The sequence below is a fragment of the Caretta caretta genome, chromosome 3, assembly GCF_965140235.1.
Source record: "Caretta caretta isolate rCarCar2 chromosome 3, rCarCar1.hap1, whole genome shotgun sequence".
NCBI classification, from domain to species: Eukaryota; Metazoa; Chordata; order Testudines; family Cheloniidae; genus Caretta; species Caretta caretta.
In genome coordinates this window covers 140905358-140925314 of record NC_134208.1, presented here as the reverse complement: position 1 = coordinate 140925314, position 19957 = coordinate 140905358, and the positions used below count along the sequence as shown (strand labels likewise).

At 41.3% G+C, this 19957-nt stretch overlaps 2 protein-coding genes across 11 annotated transcripts in view; one reads left to right on the top strand and one right to left on the bottom strand.

Moving 5' to 3' along the window:
• SDCCAG8 (SHH signaling and ciliogenesis regulator SDCCAG8) overlaps nucleotides 1–186 on the bottom strand; it is a 156942-nt gene extending 156756 nt beyond the window's left edge. Inside the window, exon 1 of the mRNA XM_048843714.2 lies at nucleotides 74–186. The gene's annotated coding sequence lies outside the window, so the exon portion shown is untranslated. The remainder of the gene's footprint in view (nucleotides 1–73) is intronic.
• A 51-nt stretch (nucleotides 187–237) lies between these two features.
• CEP170 (centrosomal protein 170) overlaps nucleotides 238–19957 on the top strand; it is a 187167-nt gene continuing 167447 nt past the window's right edge. For 9 of the 10 annotated variants that reach the window (XM_075126953.1, XM_075126951.1, XM_075126952.1 and 6 more), the window contains exon 1: nucleotides 238–595. The gene's annotated coding sequence lies outside the window, so the exon portion shown is untranslated. The remainder of the gene's footprint in view (nucleotides 596–19957) is intronic. The other variant, XM_075126944.1, reaches the window with a different exon arrangement.

Here is a 19957-nt window from a genome sequence, read left to right as displayed (position 1 = left end):
GCTACAACCTCCCCAAGTCTAGAAGAGAGCTGCTGCGTTCGGCTCTCTCCCTTTGTATGCGGTCAGATCGCACCTGCGCACTGCGCAACTGTTCTGCTCCAGCACATCTGTTTCTTTCCCCGCAGTGCCGGGGTGAAGCGCACGCGCAGTAATCTCAGGCAAGAGGGAGTCCATGTTTTCCTCCTTCACGCTGTGCCCCTTGGCGTATGCGGAATGCGCGCCCGCTTCGGAGGGGAGTTCGCGCCTCCATTGTCTGGATGTGGCGCAAGCGCACTGAGAGTTCGCTGGAGCGCCCTCAATCGCCCGGGCGCCTGCGCAGTAATTCTCGGAGTCGGGACTCGGACTCCGTTCGCCCCTCCCCCCCCACGCATTGTGTGTGTGTGTGTGTGATAGGGCGGCGCTTGCGCAGTGCCCGCGCCCCGCTCTGTGCCGTTAGCCGCTATGTCCAGGGAATAACGTTAGAGCGGTTGCTAGCGTGAGACCGACAGAGACGGACAGACCCGGAGCGTCCCGCCCCCTGGCGACGAGGAGATGGCGGGTCAGTGAGCGGCGGCGCTAGGGACACCCCTGCCCAGCGAGTCTCCTTCGCGGGGGGGTAAGTGATGATGCTCCTGCCCCATTCCCTTCCCGGTCTGAGCTGGGGCACCGGGGGGTTGCATCGTCCGTCCCTGCGGGGTGGGGGGGTGCTCTCACTTCCCCCGTGCGCCTCCATGGCCGCCGCCGCCGCCCCCTTTGCCGTGCCGGGGGGGCGTGCGGCTGGCGCTGCCCCAGCCTCCGAGCTGGCCGCCTGCGCCGGGGGGCTTGTTCCAAGCGACTCCTCCTGGATTGCTGGCTGCTCTGCACCGTTCCCACCCGGCGGCCGCCGCCGCCTTTCCCTGCTGCTCCCCGCCCATCAGCCTGCGCTGCCCACGGGCGAGCCCGAGCCGCCGGCCCACGCTGGATGCAGATGGAGCCGCTAAATCGCTTTCTTCCTCTCCCTCCCCCTCCCCGACACAGATGTGCCCCGTGGTGGGGGGGAGGGGAGCCTTCCCTATTCCGCTGCCCCCGCGGACAGAGGCATCCCTTCCCGTCCTCCCTCACCTGGGAAGGCGAGTCTCCTGTCGTGTGGGCTTATTGTTTATAGCCAGGGTCTTTTTGTTTTTAAATCTCTCCTCCCCCGTTGACGGATTTTGTTGTTTCATTGAGTTCTTTTTATTTTTGAATCTTCCCCCGTTTCAAAACTCCCCCTAGTTGGAGTCTAGCAGCCCCTCCACACCGCCCCCCCATTAGGAGAATGAAACTCTTCCTTTAATGTGTGTGGAAAGGGAAATGAGAAAACCCATTATCTCCCCTCTTATTTGTCTACTTCCTTTCTCTCTCCCTTTCTTTCTCTCTATCTTGAGTATTTTGATAAGGTTTCTCTCTAATTGTTAACAAAACCCGCACTTTCCATTTGATAGACATGGGTTCTTACAAATGTTTATCAGGAAAAGGTAAAATAATTTGCCTTTTGTGAAAGAATATGTTGGAGTGGAAATGAATGGGTTACTAATATAACACAAAGCTGATGGCGCTTTTCAAATATAAAGCATTCTGTGGAAGAGGAAGCTGACTCGACTGAGAAGCAGATGACAGTTGTATGGATGAGCTTTATTTCATGATCTCATCCATGCACTGCTTGGAGCCGGATGCTAGTGGTTCTGCAGTGAGGGTTGGGGGAAGGAGGAGGGATTCTGTTCAAAATTGTCTTCTGGTACATTTAGTATTCAGTAAATCCAGTCTATTCATTGGCATCAGGCGGGGCTACGGTTGCGTCTCTGAATCCAATCAGAGAAATGCCAGATGCATGAAGCACACACCACAGCCATTCAGTGTAGTAGTACTGTATGTGTATGGACATTAGGAAGCTGACTCTCAATGAAAGGTATCTGAGAGCATGAGATAGTATCCAATAAGCTAAAAACTGTCTTAAATATTTTTTAAATGAGTTGACAACAGGCCACCTATTCTGCAGGGATTTAAGGGGGAGTGGGAGAAGGTTGAGGAGTGTTTATGGTTTAGATGAATTGAAGATATGACATGCCTGTTTCGGATCTTTTGTCATAAGGTGATGTGATGGGTAAACTTGTGAGTTAACCAGGCTCTCCTCAGTTGCAGTGAAATTATAGGTATTCATAAAGTATTCAACTACACTGATCAGGTACCTCCATGGAGTCCCATTCAAGTGAATTGGACTGTGCGCTGGCTCAGGATTTGCCCATATAAAACAGTATGCAGAATCAGAGCCAAAAATTGTAACATTAATATGAGCAAAAACAAAATTAAGAGTTCATGACTAAGTAAAACTATTTTCCCATGGTTGAAGAAGAGCTCTGTGGAGATTGAAAGCACATCTTTTTCACAAATTAGTCCAGTAAAAGATACTACCATACCCACTTTGTCACTCATGTTTTCACATGACTAATTTCCAGGTATTCATTGTGCCTAAGTGTTGGAGAACATATCTTATCCAAAAGGGTATTAACGTGAAATTTGTTTGCTATTAAAAAATGAGTTTAAAAACAGGTGCTCTTGAGCTTTTCTACCATTATTTATGTTTATGCAGTTGCACTTCCCTGTTTTTAAAAATGTTTTTTTCCTTTGTTGCTCGATGAAAGGCTCACAGAAACAGGGGAAACTGACTAACAAGTGGGAAAATCGTGATGCTGAATATACACAAAATGTTGTCCAAATGTTGTCAAAATAATCAAGCTGGAAAAGATAACTTAAAGATTAGAGAAAATATATTTATCTAGAAGTTACTTGATAGTAAGTAAAATATTTTCAGACAGTGTTGCAAGCTAAACTGTAAGCCATCTCTGTAAAAACTTTATTGCGATTTCCATCTTTGGCTCTGATTTTTGTATAAAATATGCTGCATTTACAAGTTGATTTGTTTTGTTTTAAAGCTGCCCGCATTGCACACTCAGGCTGGGATCTGAAAGCCAGGATGGGATTTCTTTCTTTCTTGTGCTTCATCACCAGTAATTTCTGCAGGTAGAATGTAGCTTTCAATTCTGATGATATATAAACCAGAAAATAATCCACTTCACTCTCTTGGATCTAGAAAAGTCTACTTGCTCACTGGTGGTTGGGAAGTCGGACACTTCCCTTAGTAATTGGAACAAGGCCTAAACCATCAACATTTGCAGAATTTGATCTTTCATTTAAAATATTGTTTCTAGCCCTTATGGATACAAATATAACTTATTTAATGTTAACTAATTCTGTGCTGGATCCCTGATTCTCTAAACAGATTGTTCCAGTGGCACAGTTGTTCCTGTTAGCTTTGGCAAGCAGAATGAAATTGAGGTGAATCTGATTAGTTTCACTGTAGTTCAGAACTCCCTGAGAAGCCGCAAAACTGACCAGAGTCATATCTGTCTGTCTGTGTTACTACTGAGAAATCTACTAACAGAAGAGACAGGCATTGCAGCTGTTCATGAATTAGGAGAATGAAAAGTTGCAGAATCCCTTACCGCTATTTCTCAACAGCCATGGGGTTGTTAGAAGGACAGAATAGCAGAGAACCCCCCTTTGCAGAAACTGTTGCCTGGAGCAGTGGAAACCCTCACACATTCCAGCAACCAGGAGACTGTTGAGGAATGGGGAGAAGAGAGAGAGCCTCATCTCTTCTTGGGGCTTCTGATTTGTTAATCAGAAACTGGAAATAATAAAGGTGAAGCCCCCAAGAAATGTTTGAGTACAACAACTGCTAGGAATTCCAGCATCCTCCTTTTCCCTAGCAGCAAAGGGTTTTGTAGTGATGGTGCCAAACTTTGTCCGTTGATCTTATTGTAGAGCTTTTTTCCGTCTTTTGTACTAGCCTCTGGCTATTAAGTTTCTGGTACATTTTTAAACCTCACCCTCATCCTGTAGCTGTATTGACCAGCATTTCTTTTTCTGCCTCATTCAATACATTTCTTCAACAAATAAGGCAAAGACTTATGGTCAGTTGCCTCCTTCACTATGCTACCGTGATTCATCAGTAGAGCTGAATGAAGCAGGTGTCTTGGGGGAGGGGAATAGTATGTGATCATGTAATTAAAGACTCTTTTCTATCTTGACTTTAGTAAGGCTTTTGAAACTGTCTGATATGACCTTCTCATAAACAAAAGAGTGAAATATAGCCTAGATGAACTGAATATAAGATGAGTGCACAACTGGCTGGAAAACCGTACTTAGAGTAGTTAACAATGGTTTACAATTGAGGTGGAAGGACATATCAGGTGGGGTCCTTAGTCGAGTCCAGTTCTATTCAATGTCTTCATAAATGATTTAGATAATGACATAGAGAGTATACTTATAAAGTTCGCAGACGATAACAAGCTGTCACGGGTTGCAAACACTTTGGAGGACAGGATTAGAATTCAGAGTGGTCTTGATAAGCCGGAGAAATGGTCTGAATTAAATAGGATGAAATTCAGTAAGGACAAATGTAAAGTACCATGTTTAGGGAGGAATAATCAGTTGCGCACACATAACATGTGAAATGACTGCCTACAAAGGAGTACTGCAGAAAAGGATTTGGGGATTATAGTGGATTACAAACTAAATATGATATTTAGTTGTACTTTTAATGTATTATGTAATATTGTTGCAAGAAAAAGCAAACATCGTTCTTAGCTGTATTAGCAGGCGGGTTGTAAGCAAGACATGAGAAGTAATTCTTCCACACTACTGGCCTCAGCTGGTGTATTGTGTCCAGTTCTGAGCACCACACTTCAGGAAAGATGTGGACAGATTGGAGAAAGTCTAGAGAAGAGTAAGAAGAATGGTTAAAGGTCTATGAGGAAAGATTGGGAAAAAAAAATTGGGGTGGTTTAGTCTCTAGAAGAGAAGACTGAGGGGGGACATAATAGTCTTCGATACATAAATGGTTGTTATAAAGAGGAGAGTGATAAATTGTTCTTCTTAACCACAGAGGACAGGACAAGAAGTAATGGGCTTCAATTGCAGCAAGGAAGATTCAGGTTAGACATTAGGAAAAACGTTCTTACTGTAGGGATAGCACTGAAACAAATAACCTAAGGAAGTTGAGGAATCTCTGTCATTGGAGGTTTTTAAAAACCGGTTAGACAAATACCTGTAAGAAATTGTCTAGATAATACTTACTCGTGCCTCGGTGCAATGGATTGGACTAGATGACCTATCTGGGTTCCTTCCACTCCTACATTTCTGTGATTCTGTGAATTCACATGCACAATGAGGCAAATTAAGGTTGCCCAGGCAACCTTAATTCTGACATTTCACAACTTTTGAGTATTTCACTTTGCATCCTTAATATTCTTTTATTGTAGTTTGTGTGTGTAAGTAATTGTGAACATACAGTAGACTTGTAGAGTTGAGGTTTATTTTCCATTATAAACTCAAATTCACCCACCTACTCATCAAAAATCCTCAAAAGGCCATTTCCACTTTAAATCTGCGTCTATGGCCTGTGGCTAGAAGATACTACTTTAATGCAAATTAAAGGTGATTTGGACATATTGTTTTTGACAGATGAAATTTAGGAAAACCTGTTTTTAATCATGTTTGGTTTTTAATTCATGTAATTCTTTTTTGTCATATCTTATGTCAAAAGCAACTTGTCCTAAAAACTTAAAGTTTAGTCTCAACATACTGCAATGGCTTGCAAACTGGATTAGTTTTGAGATTGGGAAAGGTATCTTTGGCAAGATTCACAACTGTATTAGAAAAGTCAAAGTATCCTGTCAGTCTTAGACCTCCTTTTAAGAGGATGTCATATGACTAAGTAAGTTGCAATTGCAATATGTATACTATCTACATAGACAGTCAAATTAAGTGTGTTAGTCTAAGTGTCTTAACCATTGGTTAGCTGAGGGAGGAGCATTGAACAAGTGTTTTGGGCTACATCATCTAACTGGCCATAGTTACAAAGGGAGGAGTCACATAAGCTTCACTTATTATCATTTGTAATACATCTGATCATTCCACACCTGAAGCTATTGAGTTTTATCCAAAGATGGCATCTGATATCAAAACTAGGGGTCTGCACTGTTGGATCTGTCATGATCGGCATTGGCTTTGTTTGAAGCTGGTTCTTGCCAATGGCAGTGATGTCGGGTTCCTTAGGGAAATTGTCCAAATGGGGTGCCTTGAGCTAGGACAATGGCTCAGCTGAAACACATTGTTAAACAGGGTACCCGTGGCATGTCTTTCACCTTAAGGAACGAATTCTGCGAGGCGACTTGTCACCTTGTCACTAATGTTCAGAGGGGTGATGTTGGACAGAACTGGCAGTCAGACCAGATTGCTCAGTCTTATGGTACCTGTTGTTATGTACATGGTTTCATGCTGGTGAGCATGTACATACTGCTGAATTTACATCTTCATAAAGCTGAGCCACTCCTGGGAGCAATAGCAATAGAACAGCACAAAGAAAGCCTGGAATTTCTTAGTGTCTGCTCATTCGGTCCCCAGTGGAAAGTAACACTTGATATCAGAGTGAATGTGGCCTGCAAAGTAGTCCAACTGCAGTATTTTCTCCACATGTGATCTGTGGTCTAGGATGTGGACCTCTAAAGCCCTTAGAATAAGTCCTTGATCCAAAAACAAATGTATCTTTATAAAATAGGTATTAAAAGAATAATGAATGAAAGGTGGGAGGGGGCGTTGCTCTGGGGCACAATTAATGTTATTTGGTTACCTTCACTGTGACTTTTCATATTTTTAATGTCTATTACCTTTAGAAACACAAGTCAAAAACTATTGTTTAAGTACTACAGTGTTCTTGTACACTGAAAATACTTATCAGTAAGTAAATCTTTTTGTCTGAAACAATATACTTTGTGTTGGAGATATCGATTACCAAATGTTGACAGAGCCTGTGATTGAACCAGTTTTGCCCTTTAGTCAGGTTTGGTTATTTTGAACTATTTTGGGTATTGGAAAAAATATTAAGTGAACACCTTCATCAGAAATGCTTCTGCTGTTTTGTCAGTGAATCATTATTATGACTGATGCATATCAATCATGTTTTACAGAGTGACTTTAATACTCATAGATTTTTAAAGCCAAAAGAGGGACCATTGTTATCATTGAGTCTGACTACTTGCATGACACGGACCATAACATTTCACCTAGCATTCCTGCTTCTACACCTGTATTCAAGTGTATCATGCGCAAAAAATGAATCTATTTACCTTCTACTTGTCTACCTTCTTTTGGTAATGCTTAGACTATTTAAACACCACCAGTATTTTTTTTCTCCTTAACATCTCATTTTCTGTTGCTGTACTGAGGTCACAAGGCTAAATTTGTAACCTCAATCACTTCTTCTTTAACGGACATTTGTTATAAATACAGGATTATTACTTGTGCCCATGGTCAAGCAGTAGAAAATGAGTTGTGTAGTATACTTATCTTCAATAATAGTAGGGGAAATAGAGAAAAATACTGGCAAAATAAGTTGGTTTTTGTTTTAAAAGATCTGTTCCGTGTATGTTCCATTGGGGAAAGTCCTCCTTTGTCACCAGTTACTCTGTTTAGATTGTGCCAAAGTAATTTCAAAAAAAGAAAAGGAGTACTTGTGGCACCTTAGAGACTAACCAATTTATTTGAGCATGAGCTTTCGTGAGCTACAGCTCACTTCATCAGATGTATACCGTGGAAACTGCAGCAGACTTTATATACACACAGAGAATATGAAACAATACCTCCTCCCACCCCACTGTCCTGCTGGTAATAGCTTATCTAAAGTGATCAACAGATGGGCCATTTCCAGCACAAATCCAGGTTTTCTCACCCTCCACCCCCCCACACAAATTCACTCTCCTGCTGGTGCTAGCCCATCCAAAGTGACAACTCTTTACATAATCAAGTCGGGCTATTTCCTGCATAGATCCAGGTTTTCTCACATCCCCCCCACCCCCATACACACACAAACTCACTCTCCTGCTGGTAATAGCTCATCTAAACTGACCACTCTCCAAGTTTAAATCCAAGTTAAACCAGAACATCGGGGGGGGGGGGGGTAGGAAAAAACAAGAGGAAACAAGGTAGCCTGTTTCCTCTTGTTTTTTCCTACCCCCCCCCCCAGATGTTCTGGTTTAACTTGGATTTAAACTTGGATTTAAACCCCATATATTGGAGAGTGGTCAGTTTAGATGAGCTATTACCAGCAGGAGAGTGAGTTTGTGTGTGTATGGGGGTGGGGGGGATGTGAGAAAACCTGGATCTATGCAGGAAATAGCCCGACTTGATTATGTAAAGAGTTGTCACTTTGGATGGGCTAGCACCAGCAGGAGAGTGAATTTGTGTGGGGGGGTGGAGGGTGAAAAAACCTGGATTTGTGCTGGAAATGGCCCACCTGTTGATCACTTTAGATAAGCTATTACCAGCAGGACAGTGGGGTGGGAGGAGGTATTGTTTCATATTCTCTGTGTATATATAAAGTCTGCTGCAGTTTCCACGGTATACATCTGATGAAGTGAGCTGTAGCTCACGAAAGCTCATGCTCAAATAAATTGGTTAGTCTCTAAGGTGCCACAAGTACTCCTTTTCTTTTTGCGAATACAGACTAACACGGCTGTTCCTCTGAAAGTAATTTCAGTGCATTCTTATTGTACAGAGCTTTAAGGAAAGCTCTTACATACATAAAAAGCTTCCAGTTAAAATGAAAACATTTCCCACTCACCTATCACTGTAATATTTATAAGTATATTATGGGCATAGGAAAATAGAAATAAACATAACCCCGTAATAGCAGGGGAGGAACGGGGGGAAGCTGTTGGATTTAAGATTAAAATCTAAATTAGACACTTGCTCTTGTGACTGTAATTTTTTTGCCATTTGCCAAATTCTCATATGGTTAAAGACCTGCAGGCTAATCAGATTGATTGTATCAGAATTGCAATATTTTTTTGTTTGGGTTTTTTTGTTTTTGTTATTTTGTTTTTTTTAATACACTAATGTAGCTAACATTTATAAAACGCTGTAGAGATGAAAATCACTGTGTAAGAATCACAAAGTTATCACAAATATGCAATCAGTGTTCATGAAACCATAAATGTAAATACTTACTTGTAAAAGTTAATTAAATCTCTTATACTTAGGTATTTAGGATTTTATGTGAGTTGCAGAAAAATATTACCTTTTGTCATGATAGCCAAATACTGTTTTCTTTCTTAGAATATATATTCATGGAGTTTGAAACTAGAAGGGTCCCTTATATCATCTAATCTGACCTCCCAAATAACATAGGACATAGAATTTCACACAAGAATTCCTCCATCAACTGCATAACTTTGTGCTGAGTGAGAGCATAAGTTTTAGAAAGACACCAAGTCTTGATTTTAAAGTCTCTAAGTGATAGTGGAATCCTTCTCTTTCGTAAGTGGTTCCAAAGATTAATAACTTTCACTTTTAAAAACAGGTATCTTATTTCCAATCTGAATTTGTATAGCTTCAGCTTCCAACAATTAGATCTTGTTATACCTTTTCCTGCTAGATTAAAGAGCTGTCTTTTATCAGAATCATGTAGGTACTCGTAGACGATTATCAAGCCATCTCTTAACCTTCTCTTAGATAAAATAAATAGATTGAGCTTCATAAATCTCATTGTAAGGTAGGTTTTCCAGACCTCAAATTGTTGTTGTAACTCATCTGAGCTCTTTCTAATTTTTCAGTTTCCTTCTTTTGAAATGTGGACTCCAGAACTAGATACTGTAGTTCAGTAATGATCTCTATCAGTGCCATGTTCAGTGATGCCACTTTCTTACTGCTTCTTAATATTTCCCTGTTTATACATCCAAGTATTGCATTAGCCTTCTTAGCCATGGCCTCACACTTGGAGTTAGTTGGTCATCCACCAGGACTCCTAAATAGTAATGTATTAATCCTAATGTACTTTTGAATTAAGAAAATCTAATTAAAATGACACAAATAATTTCTTAGCCAACTTGCCAGCTGAGACCGCAAATAGAGATAGTCAGCCATAAAAGCATATAAATAGTTTTGTATGTTTCTAAACAAAAGCTCTCTTTGATTCTGGCTATTTGGTTTTTATGGTCTAAAATTTTTATTGTTGAGTATCTTCCATGTTCAGGAGGAAAGTCCTGCAGGTTGCAGAAGGACATTAAGGTTTCCTACACTGTTTGTTTTCCCTGAGGTTCTTTTAAATCCATGATCACCTTTGGATGACCTGGATGATTATTCTGACAAATAGAGCTGAAGAGTTGTATGAGTTTGTGTCGCTGAAGAATGTGCATCATTGCAGTTGTGTAGTACCTCAGTTTACTAAGGGGGAAGTACATAAGTGGATAATTTTTTTGCCTTGGTCATTTTAAGCTTTTTTCAGTAACTTCCATGTCTGATGAAGAAACAAGAGTATTAGCTGTGTTTAAAATCTAGCTGTTATTCTGCAAACATGGTATCTAATATGTTTGTCAGATATATTCAGAACTCCCTAATGTAGTTGAAAGGTTATTACTCTCACCTTATCAGCGCTTCACTGTGGATGCTCTGAAAAGTGCCTCTGTAAAAAATGGCCGCCTCTTACTATACAAATCTCTGCTCCCATGTGTATTCAAAGATCTATCTGCTCATTTTTGTGACTAAAATAATATTCCACTACTTTTTATTCCTGTTAGCACTGAAGCACTATGAACTATAAAAGTGTAACTGAGGGAGAGCTGGATTATATTCCTGCTCATAATCTTCAGAATTGTTCATGATATTCCAACCACAGGTCCAAATTCTCCTTCAGTTACACTTGTAAAATGCCATAGTTTCCAATGATGTTGTGCAGGTATAAATGAATATATAAATATATTTATATAAATAAATCCCATTATTTTGGGATAATGTATAAGCCAGAATCATAATTAATGAGGCAGGACTTTAATGAGAAGGCATTCTCTTCTGTGTTCAGTTTAACTTCTGTTTGTCTAAATGTTGCAGCTGTCAATGATAGACATAAAAAAGTGAAATGTTGTTACATAATTTGTGGGAAATAGTCAACATGATTTTTGTAAAGGGAAATCATGCCTCACCAATCTACTAGAATTCTTTGAGGGGGTCAACAAGCATGCAGACAAAGGAGATCCAGCGGATATAGTGTATTTAGATTTTCAGAAAGCCTTTGACAAGGTCCCTCGCCAAAGGCTCTTAAGCAAAATAAGCAGTCATGGGATAAGAGGGAAGGTTCTCTCAAGGATTGGTAACTGGTTAAAAGATAGGAAACAAAGGGTAGGAATAAATGGTCACTTTTCAGAATGGAGAGAGGTAAATAGTGGTGTCCCCCTGGGATCTGTACTAGGCTGAATCCTGTTTAACATATTCATAAGCAATCTGGAAAAAGGGATAAACAGTGAGGTGGCAAAATTTGCAGATGGTACAAAACTACTCAAGATAGTTAAGTCCCACGCGGACTGCGAAGAGCTACAAAAGGATCTCACAAAACTGAGTGACTGGGCAACAAAATGGGAGATGAAATTTAATGTTGATAAATGCAAAGTAATGCATATTGGAAAACATAGTCCTAACTATACATATACAATGATGGGGTCTAAATTTAGCTGTTACCACTGAGGAAAGAGATCTTGGAGTCCTTGTGGATAGTTCTCTGAAATCATGCACTCAATGTGCAGCGGCTGTCAAAAAAGCAAACAAAATGTTGGGAATCATCCAGAAAAGAATAATTAATAAGACAGAAAATATCATATTGTCTCTATATAAATCCATGGTACACCCGCACCTTGAATACTGCATGAAGATATGGTTGCCCCATCTCAAAAAAGATATATTGGAATTGGGAAAGGTTCAGAAAAGGGCAACAAAAATGATTAGGGTTATAGAACGGCTTGCATATGAGGAGAGATTAATAAGACTGGGACTTTTCAGCTTGGAAAAGAGGCGACAAAAGAGGTCTATAAAATCATGAGTGGTATAGAGAAAGTAAATAAGGAAGTGTTATTTACTCCTTCTCATAATACAAGAACAAGGGGCCACCGAATGAAATTAATAGGTAGCAGGTTTAAAACAAACACAAGAAAGTATTTTTTCACGCAACGTACTGTCAGCCTCTGGAGCTCCTTGCCAGAGGGTGTTGTGAAGGCCAATACTATAACGGGGTTCAAAAGAGAGCTAGATAGATTCATGGAAGATAGGTCTGTCAATGGCTATTAGCCAGGAATGGTGTCCCTAGCCTCTGTTTGCCAGAAGCTGGGATTGGGTGACAGGGCATGGATCACTTGATGATAACCTGTCTGTTCATTCCCTTTGGAGCACCCAGCATTGGCCACTGTCAGAGGACAGGATACTGGGCTTGGTGGACCTTTGATCTGACCCAGTATGGCCATTCTTATGTTTCAGTTGTTCATTTGAATATTTTCATAGTCAGTACTTTTTATCTGTAATAAAATAACCTTTAAAATATCGCATTGTAATTATTTTGCTAGACCATACTGCAGATAATTAGGTAATTAATTTATTATGCATTGAGGTTACATTTTGCATTGAGTTGCGCCTGTTTCAACCTCACTGAAATTTATTGGCTGTAAGTCAATCAGAATTTGTCCTGGAGCATTAAAACCTGTGTATGACATTCTCCAGATTACAGTCTGGACTATTGGACAGCTGTGTCCCCTCAACTCTCTAATTGGGTGCTTTTTACACTGTTTTGCAGTGAGAATGATTCCTTGTCTGTTTAGACATAGTCTCTAGCATGCAAAATTGCGACCAGCTGAATTATATGAGTACTTCTGGCCAGCCACTCCTGAATTCTATTGCAGAGTGACACCAGCAAATTCCCAGTCCCAGACTTGTCCCCAGAAATGTGCAGCTTGTACTACCCAGGTCTTTTCTTCTGTGCAGTACAAGCTCAAAGAAAGTCCATTTCATTAATAGAAAACAATAAGCACAAAGCCTGTTATCTCGAATGGAGTTTCCCAAACACTTTTAAGTGAACTAAAAAAAAAAAAAAAAAAAAAAGATTTTTCTCACCACATGCTCACAGCAGTATGGCTGGATCTGTCACCCAGAACTACTCGCCCGGTTCAATGATGCTGCTTTTGTCTTTCCAAACATTGATGCCGTGAGTAGAGAGACTTCATTTGGGTCCTCTGTTCCTCATTTTAATATCTTTCCCTCCTCTCTGAGAATCATCTCCAGCTGGGGTTCAGGTGACAGCAAGTCAGTCTGCCAAGATGTAAATTTTTTGCTCATACACTTCTTCCGGCCAAAGAATGGCCACTTAACCCTGTAATAGTCCACTTGATCATGTTGACGCCTGGCTGAGGTGCTGGCTAACCTTTTGTCTCTGAGGAACTGGTTTGGGCTGCTTTTCTAAACAGCAGTGTTTTACAGTAGAATCTTAAGTTTACATACAATGTTGCTACACACATTTTACCAGGACAATAACGTTCAGTAGACTGAGTTTTCAAATGATACCTCATAAGGCATACTTTGTATAGAATTTATCATAGTATTGTAAAAGTGATGAACATAAGGCTGCAGTCTGTCACACTGTGTATATAGGATTTTATTTAAAATATTATTGTTAAGACTAAAGTTTTTATTACGTATGGCATTGCAGTTTCTGTAGTAAGTACTAGCCAACCAACTTCTTAATTCAACTTGCAATCTCTTGTAAATCTTTCAGTCCAAACATTCTACAAGAAATCCTATACATAGTGTTTTCTGTTGAATCCTACTTTGAGAAATGAAGTTGCATGCCAAGTTTGGATACTAGGTATAGGCGCTATGTGGTATTTCAAACTAAGATAGACATTCTTCAAGTCTTAAAATGAAGATGGGTGAAGCACGACAGACACGGCTGTTTAAAATAATATAAATTATGCTGATTTTATATTATTATTTTATATTTATATCTTCTAGCATTTAGCTGTCTAAGGCTAGGGTTCCTAACTTGGAGGGGTGCCAGCTAAAGAAAGGTGTTTGCCTTTGGTCTGTTCTGTAGCATGGTTGCTGGGGGGAGTGCACTTCTCTGTTTCTTTAGGTGGAATTACACAACTCTGTTCCCTTTGATCTTGGTTGTACCAGGCAAGCTGCAGGGAGCAGTGGTGCGCAATACTGGTGTGGGGAGGGTGAGAACACAACTGGGAAAACCTTTCTCCCACAACCTGAGGCTTGGGAGACAACCAAGGTAACATGGTATCCAAAGTAAGAATAAAAAATAGAAAGATAGACCAGCAAAAAGAAACTGCATGTATAAGAAATAAGAGAAGAAAAAAGACAGCAGATATTCAGTGTGTCCAGAAGACATGTGAGATGCAGCTAATGTGTATGATAGCTTGAAATAAGTGGGGGCCATAGTGGTGGTCAGGCAAGCACGGGGCAGAATCAGCCCAAAACTTCTGGGGAACCACAGAGCTAGAATGGTAGTTGAAATAAGAGAAGATTAAACTCGTACAGATACAGACAGACATCATCTTCCTTTCCAAATGCAAACAGATGGACATCATACCAAAAGGACTGAAAGTAAAAAATCCATTACAATCTACATACCACACAGACTATGCTGACAGCTTGTGCCACATACTCTAAAGAAACTGCGGAACCACCTGATCAGCATCCTCTACAGCAAACAGGGAAAGATTAAGGATGAGCTCTCAAAACTGGATACTCTCATAAAAAAACAACCTTCCGCACAAGCTTCCTCGTGGCAGGCCTTTACAAAAACTAGACAAGCCATTTACAACACACACTTTGCTTCTCTACAAAAGAAAAAGGACACTAAACTATCTAAACTACTACATGCCATAAGGGGCACAATAGTGGTTCCCTTAATCCACCCAGCAATATTGTTAATCTAGCCAACTATACTCTTAGCCCAGCAGAAGAATCTTCCTATCTCGGGGCCTCTCCTTCTGCCCCTCCACCCCCACGAACGTGATGCAGTTCTGTGGTGACCTGGAATCCTATTTTCGATGTCTCGGACTCAAGAAATAACAACATACTAACCCACAGAGACTTTCCTACCAAGACTACAAAAAGAAGGATTCTGGGTGGACTTCTCCTGAAGGTCGAAACAACAGACTGGACTTCTACATAGAGTGCTTCCGCCGACGTGCACGGGCTGAAATTGTAGAAAAGCAATATCGCTTGTCCCAGAACCTCAGCCATGCAGAACACAATGCCATCCAGAGCCTCAGAAACAACTCTGACATCATAATCAAAAAGGCTGACAAAGGAGGTGCTGTCGTCATCATGAACAGGTCAGAATATGAACAAGAGGCTGCTAGGCAGCTCTCCAACACCACTTTCTACAAGCCATTACCCTCTGATCCCACTGAGGGTTACCAAAAGAAACTACACTATCTGCTCAAGAAACTCCCTGAAAAAGCACAAGAACAAATCTGCACAGACACACCCCTGGAACCCCGACCTGGGGTATTCTATCTGCTACCTAAGATCCATAAACCTGGAAATCCTGGATGTCCCATCATCTCAGGCATTGGCACCCTGACAGCAGGATTCTCTGGCTATGTAGACTCCCTCCTCAGGCCCTACACTACCAGCACTCCCAGCTATCTTCGAGACACCACTGACTTCCTGAGGAAACTACAATCCATCGGTGATCTTCCTGAAAACACCATCCTAGCCACTGTGGATGTAGAAGCCCTCTACACCAACATTCCACACAAAGATGGACTACAAGCCATCAGGAACAGTATCCCCGATAATGTCATGACAAACCTGGTGGCTGAACTTCATGACTTTGTCCTCACCCATAACTATTTCACATTTGGGGCCAATGTATACCTTCAAATCAGCGGCACTGCTATGGGTACCCGCATGGCCCCACAGTATGCCAACATTTTTATGGCTGACTTAGAACAGTGCTTCCTCAGCTCTCGTCCCCTGATGCCCCTACTCTACTTGTGCTACGCTGATGACATCTTCATCATCTGGACCCATGGAAAAGAAGCCCTTGAGGAATTCCACCATGATTTCAACAATTTCCATCCCACCGTCAACCTCAGCCTGGTCCAGTCCCACAAGAGATCCACTTCCTGGACACTACAGTGCTAATAAGCGATGGTCACATAAACACCACCCTATACCAGAAACCTACTGACTGCTATGCTTACCTACATGCCTCCAGTTTTCAATCCAGACCACACCACATGATCTATTGTCTACAGCCAAGCTCTACAATACAACCACATTTGCTCCAACCCCTCAGACAGAGACAAACACCTACAAGATCTTTATCAAGCGTTCTTACAACTAGAGTATCCACCTGCTGAAGTGAAGAAACAGATTGACAGAGCCAGAAGAGTACCCAGAAGTCACCTACTACAGGACAGGCCCAACAAAGAAAGTAACAGAACGCCACTAGCCATCACCTTCACCCCCCAACTAAACCTCTCCAACGCATCATCAAGGATCTATAACCTATCCTGAAGGATGACCCATCACTCTCATAGATCTTGGGAGACAGGCCTGTCCTTGCTTACAGACGGCCCCCCAACCTCAAGCAAATGCTCACCAGCAACCACACAACAAAAACACTAATCCAGGAACCTATCCTTGCAACAAAGCCCGTTGCCAACTGTGTCCACATATCTATTCAGGGGACACCATCATAGGACCTAATCACATCAGCCACACTATCAGAGGCTCGTTCACCTGCGCATCTACCAATGTGATATATGCCATCATGTGCCAGCAATGCCCCTCTGTCATGTACATTGGCCAAACTGGACAGTCTCTACATAAAAGAATAAATGGACACAAATCAGACATCAAGAACTATAACATTCAAAAACCAGTCAGAGAACACTTCAATCTCTTTGGTCACTCGATTACAGACCTAAAAGTTGCAATTCTTCAACAAAAACACTTCGAAAACAGACTCCAACGAGAGACTGCTGAATTGGAATTAATTTGCAAACTGGATACAATTTAACTTAGGCTTGAATAAAGACTGGGAGTGGATGTGTCATTACACAAAAGTAAAACTATTTCCCCTTGTTTATTTCCCCTCCTATTGTTCTTGTAAACTGCTGGAAATGGCCCACCTTGATTATCATTACAAAAGGTTCTCCCTTCCCCCCCCCGCTCTCCTGCTGGTAGTAGCTCACCTTTCCTGATCACTCTTGTTAGCGTGTATGGTAACACCCATTGTTTCATGTTCTCTGTGTATGTAAAAATCTCCCCACTATATTTTCCACTCTATGCATCCAATGAAGTGAGCTGTAGCTCACGAAAGTTTATGTTCTAATAAATTTGTTCGTCTCTAAGGTGCCACAAGTACTCCTTTTCTTTTTACAGATACAGACTCACACGCTGCTACTCTGAAACCTTTCATTTTCTGTCATTTCCATTCTACATGTTCAGTTGGCTTGGGGTGGAAATATTTGCAGTCTGAAAAGTCCCTTATTTTCCTTTTAAAAAATTCTCGTCACTTTCTTGGACATCAAAATAACACAGGCTATTGGTATCAATTGCATTTATATTTTTGCACTTATTTTAAAGAAAAGTGTCTGTTTTTAAATTTAGCATAATTCACCTGGCTTTTCACAAGTGTTGAGCCCCCCTCAAATCTCTCTGGTATCAGCGGAAGCTACAGATGCACAGCATCTTTGCAAATCAGACATTTCATGCTTCCACCTATAAGTCTCATTTGTTGTACTCGGCTAAATCATCAGAGATATGGAGGAAGGAGAGGGGGAAAAGATGGGAAGTGTGATTATAGGGCATAGAGCAGGAGACTGATGATAGCTAAGCTACCAAATAAAATTTGTGACACAGCAAATATATTTTCTGGTTATTTATCTAGTGTAGCTTTAACTATTTCATGCTGTAAGCCTGCTATTAACCTCTAATATGTTAAGTTCTCAAGCTTTTCACCCTCATCTTTTCTGGAAGGGAGGCTGTCAATTTGACATCTAGTCAATTTCAAGCAATGAGCTAAAAGTAGTTTTAGGTATTATGCCTGTCTCTTGAGTGTATGTCGAATTTGTTTTTGTTTTTACAATCTGACTCTTATTTTTTAAAAAAAGTTTCTTTCCTCAATTGCTCTGAAAGACCTGCACAAATAATGTAGAAACTGACTGGAACAGCGAAAATGATTATCCATAGGGTGCTGTCAAATGCACAAAGTAAGTGAACTAGAAAAAATAAAGATATTTCTGGTTTAAAAAAATCTATTGCAATGATGGTAATCTTATGTATTATATGTAGGGCTGCAGGTTTGTCATAGCAGGGGAAAAAGGCATGTGTAGCACGGCATTCTCATTTGTCCATGACTTTCATGTGTCCATGAGTCACCCTGCAAAGGTAGCTAATGTCCCACACGGTTGGGCCTAGCTCCATACTCTGTGGCTCTTCAGAAGTTAATATGCGGCTCCTTGCATAGGCACCGACTCTGGGGCTGGAGCTACAGGTGCCAACTTTCCAGCATGCCAAGGGGTGCTCACTGCTCAACCCCTGGCTGTGCCACAGGCCCTGCCCCCACTCCACCCCTTCCAACCCCCTTCCCTAAGCCTGCCATGCCCTCGCTCCCCACCCCAAGCCTCCTGCATGCAACGAAACAGCTGATCGGGGGTTGGGGGAGCTAATGGGGGGCTGCTGATGTACTACTGTGGCTCTTTGGCCACCCCTGCTCTTGGCTTTGCGACCTGGCACACTGTATTGCAATGCTGCTCAGGTTTGGCCTCTGTCATGATGGGGAGAAGGAAAGAGGAGGGTCAAACCTGAGTGGTGCTGTGACCCTGCACTCCATATGGCAAAGCTCAGAGCAGGATGTAGGGCCCAGCCCCACCAGACACAGAAACTGCAGCAGCTGCACAAAACTTGGATATACATGTAAATCACATAATTCAACTTCTCAGGTGTCACTTCATTCTCCTGTTTGGATTATGGAAACAGAGGAAGAATGGAATTCTAGTGATGAGGAGGTACTGATCCACCAGGAACATTCACATTGTTCTTCTTCCTTTCACATGACAAAACTGTCTCATCCACTGTGCCTGTGACAATTAATTAAAAAAACCTTTTCAGGAATTACTGAAGTGCATGACAGAGACACTGGAAGTCCCATTAGAAATGGTACAGGAAAAGATGTACAAATTATTTGATATTTTACAACCACCATCTCAAAGTAGAGTTGTTCTTCCTGTAAGTGAACAAGCTAAAGATCTTTGGGCTACCCCTGCCTCAGTTTCAGCAACTTCACAATGTGCTGTTGGGAGATAGTCCGTGCTGTCCAAAGGTTTTGAGCATTTTTATATTCATCCAGCTCCATCTTCACTGGCTGTTACCACTGCAAATGAAAAGTCGAAACAATTGGGAAAGTCAGCTCCCACACAAAAAGAACCAAAGAGACTGGACAGTTTTGGAAGGAAAGTTTATTCATGAGCTTGTCTACAGGTTAGGTTAGCTAATTATTCATAGATTGCAAGACCAGAAGAGACCATTGTAATTGTCTGGTCTGACTACCTGTGTTGCATAGGCCATAGAATTTCCCCAAAGTAATTCCTAGAGCATATCTTTTAGAAAAACATCCAATCTTGATTTTAAAGTTGCCAGTGATGGAGAATCTACCACAATCCTTATTAATAAATTGTTCCAGTGGTTAATTACTCTCCCATTACAAATGTATGCCTTATTTCCAATCTGAATTTGTCTAGCTTCAATTTCCAGCCATTGGATCATGTTATACCTTTTTCTGCTAGATTGAGTTATACTGATTGCTTCACTTGGCTTTGCCAGTTCTGGTTCTTTGATCTCCTGATATTGTTCAGCCACCATTTTATCATGCTTCTGTTTCAGAACAACATGATATCATAGAATTACAGCTTAGCCAAATCCAGTATCGCTACTGATCTTTTAGCCTGGTTTTGATCTGATGTAAAATGTCTGAAAACATTTGTGGGCAACTGGAGGAGAAATTATCATAGCCAATACAGATTATGGCATACCTGTTTTGACACACTACTGGGAGCAT